The sequence below is a fragment of the Scylla paramamosain genome, unplaced genomic scaffold (assembly GCF_035594125.1).
Source record: "Scylla paramamosain isolate STU-SP2022 unplaced genomic scaffold, ASM3559412v1 Contig36, whole genome shotgun sequence".
Taxonomy (NCBI): Eukaryota; Metazoa; Arthropoda; class Malacostraca; order Decapoda; family Portunidae; genus Scylla; species Scylla paramamosain.
In genome coordinates this window covers 248,114-254,310 of record NW_026973701.1, presented here as the reverse complement: position 1 = coordinate 254,310, position 6,197 = coordinate 248,114, and the positions used below count along the sequence as shown (strand labels likewise).

General features: G+C 42.4%; 1 long non-coding RNA gene across 1 annotated transcript; it reads left to right on the top strand.

Moving 5' to 3' along the window:
- The first annotated feature begins 1,283 nt into the window (after positions 1 to 1,283).
- Positions 1,284 to 2,936, top strand: LOC135097903 (uncharacterized). Its single transcript, XR_010266339.1, has 3 exons — positions 1,284 to 1,459; positions 2,201 to 2,319; positions 2,758 to 2,936. It is a non-coding gene; the product is annotated as an uncharacterized LOC135097903 (long non-coding RNA).
- The last annotated feature ends 3,261 nt before the right edge of the window (positions 2,937 to 6,197 follow it).

The window sequence follows — 6,197 nt, the reverse complement described above, 5'->3', positions numbered from 1 at the left end:
TGAGCATTTGATAACTATTACGTAGATCAGCAGTCATTGTGCACTCTAACAACACATGTTTTTCGGTTTGAACATGAACACCGTCGCACAAACATACTCTCTGCTCAGTTGGCGTTCGACATTCCAGTCTCTATCCGTCAGTGTTCGGTGTGTGTGTGTGTGTGTGTGTGTTAGATCACCTTATTCTGAGTCATCTCCAGCTTTTGTCACGCCCACACCCAGCTGCTAACTCTGTACAGGGGCCTTATCCGTCCATCTCTCTCTCTCTCTCTCTCTCTCTCTCTCTCTCTCTCTCTCTCTCTCTCTCTCTCTCTCTCTCTCTACTTTCCAAGGTCACATAGATGACTAGCCGTGTTCTCAAGAGTGTTTTCTCTGTTCACAGTGTAGAAATCTTGTTAATCTTTCACCAGAACCGTAAAAACACCTTTGAAAATCCACGTCATTTTCGGTAAAGCCTTTTCAGTGTGTGTGTGTGTGTGTGTGTGTGACGGATGGTGGGATGCCCGTCGCCCCGTGCCTGCCTGTGCGGGGTGACTGCATTTATTTTATCATATTCCTGGGGTTAAGTCCTCCCCGACACGCGCGCACGCACCCCTCAGAGGTACCAGGCTCCCTCTTGCTTGCTCCTAGAGAGAGAGAGAGAGAGAGAGAGAGAGAGAGAGAGAGAGATAAGAAAATGATAGATACTAAGTTTTAAATCATTATTATCCTCTATTTCTTGCTTTATTCTTCTAATTTGCTTATTCCTCTTTCTCATTATATTCGTTTACTAGCTCTTCCTCCTCTTACCCTTTTTTTGCCAGAGGAGGAGGGGAAAGAAAGGAGGATGAGGGTAAGGAAGACGAGGAGGAGGAGAAGGAAGAGGAAGTGGATTTTAAATTTCTTGCGTCATTTTGTTATATATAACTCCTAAGCTGTCAACATTGCGTAATGGCGACCTTGGTACAGTGTTGTGCGTAATGGCGATCTTGGTACAGTGTTGAGAAAGGGACGGTCTCTTTATAACTGCACTATTTGAGGGTACCTTTGATAAATAATGACTAGTACGAAGTCTTTTAAATATATCATCTTATTTTACATCGGAAAATATTAGAAATAAAAGGTTTACATTGGAAAAAAGCAAAGAAATAAAGATGTATATAGAATTTTATAGGATTTAGTACCTTAATACACTAATGTAAGATAAACCCGATGGATAATGAATAATATAACATTTCTTAATTATTATAACCTAGAAAATACCGATAAATATATATAAAAAGTAGTGTAATTAGTAAGAAAAAAAAAAAAAAACCGTCCCTGGGAAGTGAGACAGGCCAGATATTTGCGCTAAAAATGTGAACATGCAGTGTGCTTGTAATCACCTAGCATGCTCGTGTAGGGCAAGGTGCTGGCTGTGACGACTGCCACCACACATACAGACACCCAGGCACACGCAGGCATCACCAAATACGAGAAGGTGAGTGGCTGAGATGGTGCTGAATAAGATACAATACATACTTACTCTTGAGAAATGGTGTTGCTGTGTGTTGGTCGTGCGCGCGCCACACGGAACGCCAGCCTTCTATAGCCAGATATTTTAGACCTTACGTAAATTGCTTCCCTGTGCAGCCAGTGACGCCTCTCTTGTGTTGCCTGTAGTGTGTGTGTGTGTGTGTGTGTGTGTGTGTGTGTGCATAGTTACGAGATTAATCTACTTTAAGAGAAGTTTTTTTTTTTTTCTCGTTTACACCAAAATCACCCACGAAAATTTTCTGACCTAGCCTTGGACGCGCCCCTGTGGACCTCTCCCCCTGCCCCTCGTTAAGGGACACTAACCTGACCTTCCCTGCAAGATCATAAGGGATACTTTTAAGCGCCATGTTTATTTGAGAAACGGTATTTTTGTGGGGTAATTTTTTAGGCCTATGTTGAGTTAATCTGTATATTATTCTAACATGATTATTTATTTATTGTTTAACAGCACAGCACACGGCATTCAGATGCACCAGTCTGAGTTTTTTGTGTTTGTCTTTGCTCTCCACTTACCATAGGCCTGGGTGGTGCTGCAGTATACCTATATACGAGTATATCAAGACCTGCAGGCTGTGGAGGGAAGGAGGGAGAGGTAATAAGTGTAATCTGTCCTGTGTTAGGTCAGGTCTGGTCATGTCAGCTTGGATCACACCACAGTTAACTAATGACCTGTCCTTCATTGCAGACGGCAGAGGTCACACAGCAGCTCATCCCACAGCAGGCTGCCCTCCCCTGTGCCGCCACCACCACCACCACTACCAGTGAGGGAGGAGGCAGAGGTACAGCTCACCAAATTGTCAGATGGTAAGTATAAGGGTTGACCTGACCTCACATGACCTCGCATACAAACCCACTCAAACCTAACCTAACCTAACACACCCAAATAATGACCTCTATCTCTCTGTCTCTCTCTCTCAGAGAGAGAGAGAGACTATCTCTCTGTCTATCTCTCAGAGAGAGGAGAGAGAGAGAATTGTAAGTTTTAAATCCTAGACATTCTCTCTCTCTCTCTCTCTCTCTCTCTCTCTCTCTCTCTCTCTCTCTCTCTCTCTCTCTCTCTCTCTCTCTCTCTCTCTCTCTCTCATTTATTTATTTATTTATTTATTTATTTTGTTTATAAATAAATTTATTTATTTATTTATTTATTTATTTATTTATTTATCTAACTATCTATCTATTTACTCCATTTTTCTCCTCCATTCTCATTTCTTCCTCCACCACCTTTCCTTGACCCCTCCGCAGATGGAGAGAAGAATTTTCTCACCTTGAAGATAGAGGAGAAGAGCAAACTGGAGGAAACCAACTGGGAGGAGGAGGAAAAACTTTGCTCCAGTCTAATGGAGAGAGAGAGAGAGAGAGAGAGAGAGAGAGAGAGAGAGAGAGAGAGAGAGAGAAGGAAAATTCACAGGAGCAAAGGTCAGTTAGTCTCTCTCTCTCTCTCTCTCTCTCTCTCTCTCTCTCTCTCTCTCTCTCTCTCTCTCTCTCTCTCTCTCTCTCCCTTGCCCCTACAGATTCCCACGCTGCTGTACCACGGGTTGGAGAGTGAGAGAGTGGAGAAGAGGGAGCTGATCAGAAGGGCTGTGGAAGTGGAAGGGTGCCCTGTCCGAGTCCTGTCAGTCCTGTTATGACGTCCTATGAGGTGAGATTGGGTGTGTTGGGGTGTCAAGGGAGTTGTTGTGGGGTGATTTTGGGGTGTTTAAAGGTAATTTGTGTTGGTTTGGGTGTTTTGGGATGTTTTTGGGGTGTTTAAGGGTAGTTAGTTTATTTGGGTGTTTTTGGTGTGTTTAAGGGTAGTTTGTGTGTTATCTGGGTGTTTTTAACTTATTTTTTAATGTTTTGGAGTGTTTTGGGGTGTTTTTGGATACTTTGGGGTGCTTTGGGACACTTGAGGTGTCTTATGGTCTTTGGTGTGTGTAATTTTGTTTTTTGGGGTGTTTGGGGGTGTTTTAAGGGTAGGTTTGCTAAGTTTTGGAGCATTTGGGAGTGTTTTGGTGGGTGAAAATGTGTTTTAGTGTTTTTTTTTGTGTGTGTTTTTGGTGTGTGTCAGTGAATCAGGGATGTTTTGATGGGTTTGGGGTATTTTGGGTGTTGGGGTGTGTGTTTGGGGTGTTTTGGGTGTGTGTTTGGAGTGTTTTGGGTGTGTGTTGGGGTGTGTGATGTGTTTGGAGTGCTTTGGTAGGTGTTTGGGGTGTTTTTGGGTGTTTTAAAAAGTGTGTGTTGGCTGTTTTGATGGGATTGGGGTGTTTTGGTATTTTTTGAATGTTTAAGGGTGTTTTGGGGTGTTTTTGACACGACCCATTCACACTCATTTTGATTTCTCCCAGCCATCCTCATTCCCCGCACCACTTATTAACCATTTCTGTCTGTCATTCTCATGCACCTCTTCCTCCATTTGCTTTCACTTTCATTCCACAGATATACCTTTCTTGCTATTCTTGCATCATCCATTTTTTCAAGCCTAATCTTGTACCCAAGTGTCACTTTGTAAGTAAGTAAGGTGCTCCATCCCTTATCATCTCTCAAAGCTTCTACTGTTGTGTACCTCGGTGCATTCAGTGCCATCCTTGCTACTCTATTCTGCTATGCTGGCCCACTTTTAACTTACAATTTCACTTCCATTCCATGCAATCACATCCATACCATACATTATACTTGGCACAGCCACACTCTACACTTATCTCACCACATCCTACTTACTCGTTCTCATCCTTGCTGCACTTCCCATTCGACCTACCCACTGGTTCACCAAGCTTATCTTTTCATTCTGTGCCTTTTCACATCCATTTGGACTCATCCACATCCCTAAGTACTTGTATTCTTGCACCTGTTTTAACTCATTCTCTCCGGTTCTCCATACCACATTACTTTCATCCTCCGACCTATTCACAATCATTACCTTACTTTTCTCACTGCTAAACCTAACTCCAAAGTCTTTTCCATATCCATCTACAACATCCAACAAACTTTGGAGCTTATTTGCCGATTTACTCATAACCACACCATCATCTGCATAAAAAAGCACACATCTTATCATTCCCCACACTTACTCCTGCATTCATTCTTCTCATTCTGGCTGCTAACTCCTCTGTATACAAGCTGAAAAGGGTTGGTGACAATGTACATCCTTGCCTAACTCCTCTCTCACTACTTCACCCAGTCTGTTTCTATATCTCCTAGTCTGATTTAGCTCTTGTGTCAACATTCATGTTGTGCACTATGTTGACTATCTTTGCACTCAATCCAATCTTTTCTAAGACTCTACATTCACTCTCTATTCACCTTATCATAAGTATTCTCTGTATCCAGAAAACCTAAGTACAATTTATCTTCATCCCTCTTTTTCTCTCTAATTTAATTCACCACAAACATATCATCCTCAGCTTTCCTTCCCCACAGTAACCATATTGTTCCTCACCTGAAACTTTCAGCATTCTCAGTCCATTTACACAATCTCACTCAACACTGCACTGAACACTTTCTTCCCCTACTGTATTCACTAATGCAACCGGTTGGTAGTTCTTCAACTCATTCATTCATTCCACATTCTTGGTACTCTCTCCTCCTCCCACACCTAGTTAAATACCTCAGTCATCCTGTCAATCATAACTTCCACTCCATTTTTATACATCCTATATAGGGTATCTCATCTGCTCCTGCTACCTTCCCATTTTTCTACCTTTTCAAACATTTCTCCACCTCCCTGCTGATTCTTTCATCCAGTTCATCTGCATTCTTCCTCTCCAGTGTCACACATATTTCTCTCACAGCAAACACCTCACCTACACCACCCACTTCTTTCCAGAACAGTCTGATTGCCTCCCTGATTCCTTCCTTCTTTGTTATAGCTTCACCATTTACTTTCAGGCTTTCCTCACCAACACTGCCTGACATATTCTCACTTCTCATGAACTTGTACCATTCACAGCCACCTTTCATGCCATTCTCCCTTAAAGACACAATCATATCCCTTTCACACTTCACTTTTGCCTTTATTATCATTCACCTTGTTAGTTGCTGCTGTTTCACATATGCTCCCCATGCATTCTGATACTCATCTTCTGCCTCATCACTTTCTTGCCTCTTTTTCCTCAGCCATCTACACTCTACTCATTCTCTTTTGCTCCTTCCTAGCCTCTCTGATTTTTCATTCCAGCATGGTTCACTTACTCTCTTTTTCTGCCTACTCTCACAAACCCTATCAGGTTCTCAGCAGCACTCTGCATGTCCTCAACCAGTTTCTCATTCAGGTGCTCCACATCATGCACACTTACATCATGCCAGCTTCTTTCACTCAGATTAACCTGAAAGTTCCCTCACCCTACATCTCCCAATCTCCATTTCCTTTTCTTACTTGCCACTTTCACCTCATTCCCACCATGCACCAGGTACTCAACAACCAGCACATTGTGATCAGACACGATATCAACCATACTATCCTCATCTATCCACATGTGTGACAATTTCACACATTCTTCCATTCACCAATGTGTAGTCAATAGCTGATTCTTGTTCCCTACCACTCCAAGTCACATGTTCCTCAGCCAAGGTAACATTCAGATTTTCCAACAAACTCCACAAGCATTTTTACCATTCTTGTTCACCTGTTCTAGTATTCCTACACATGCATTCATATTGCCCATTACTAGCACTCTTTCCTCTGTCTGTCTTTCTCTTCTGTCTGT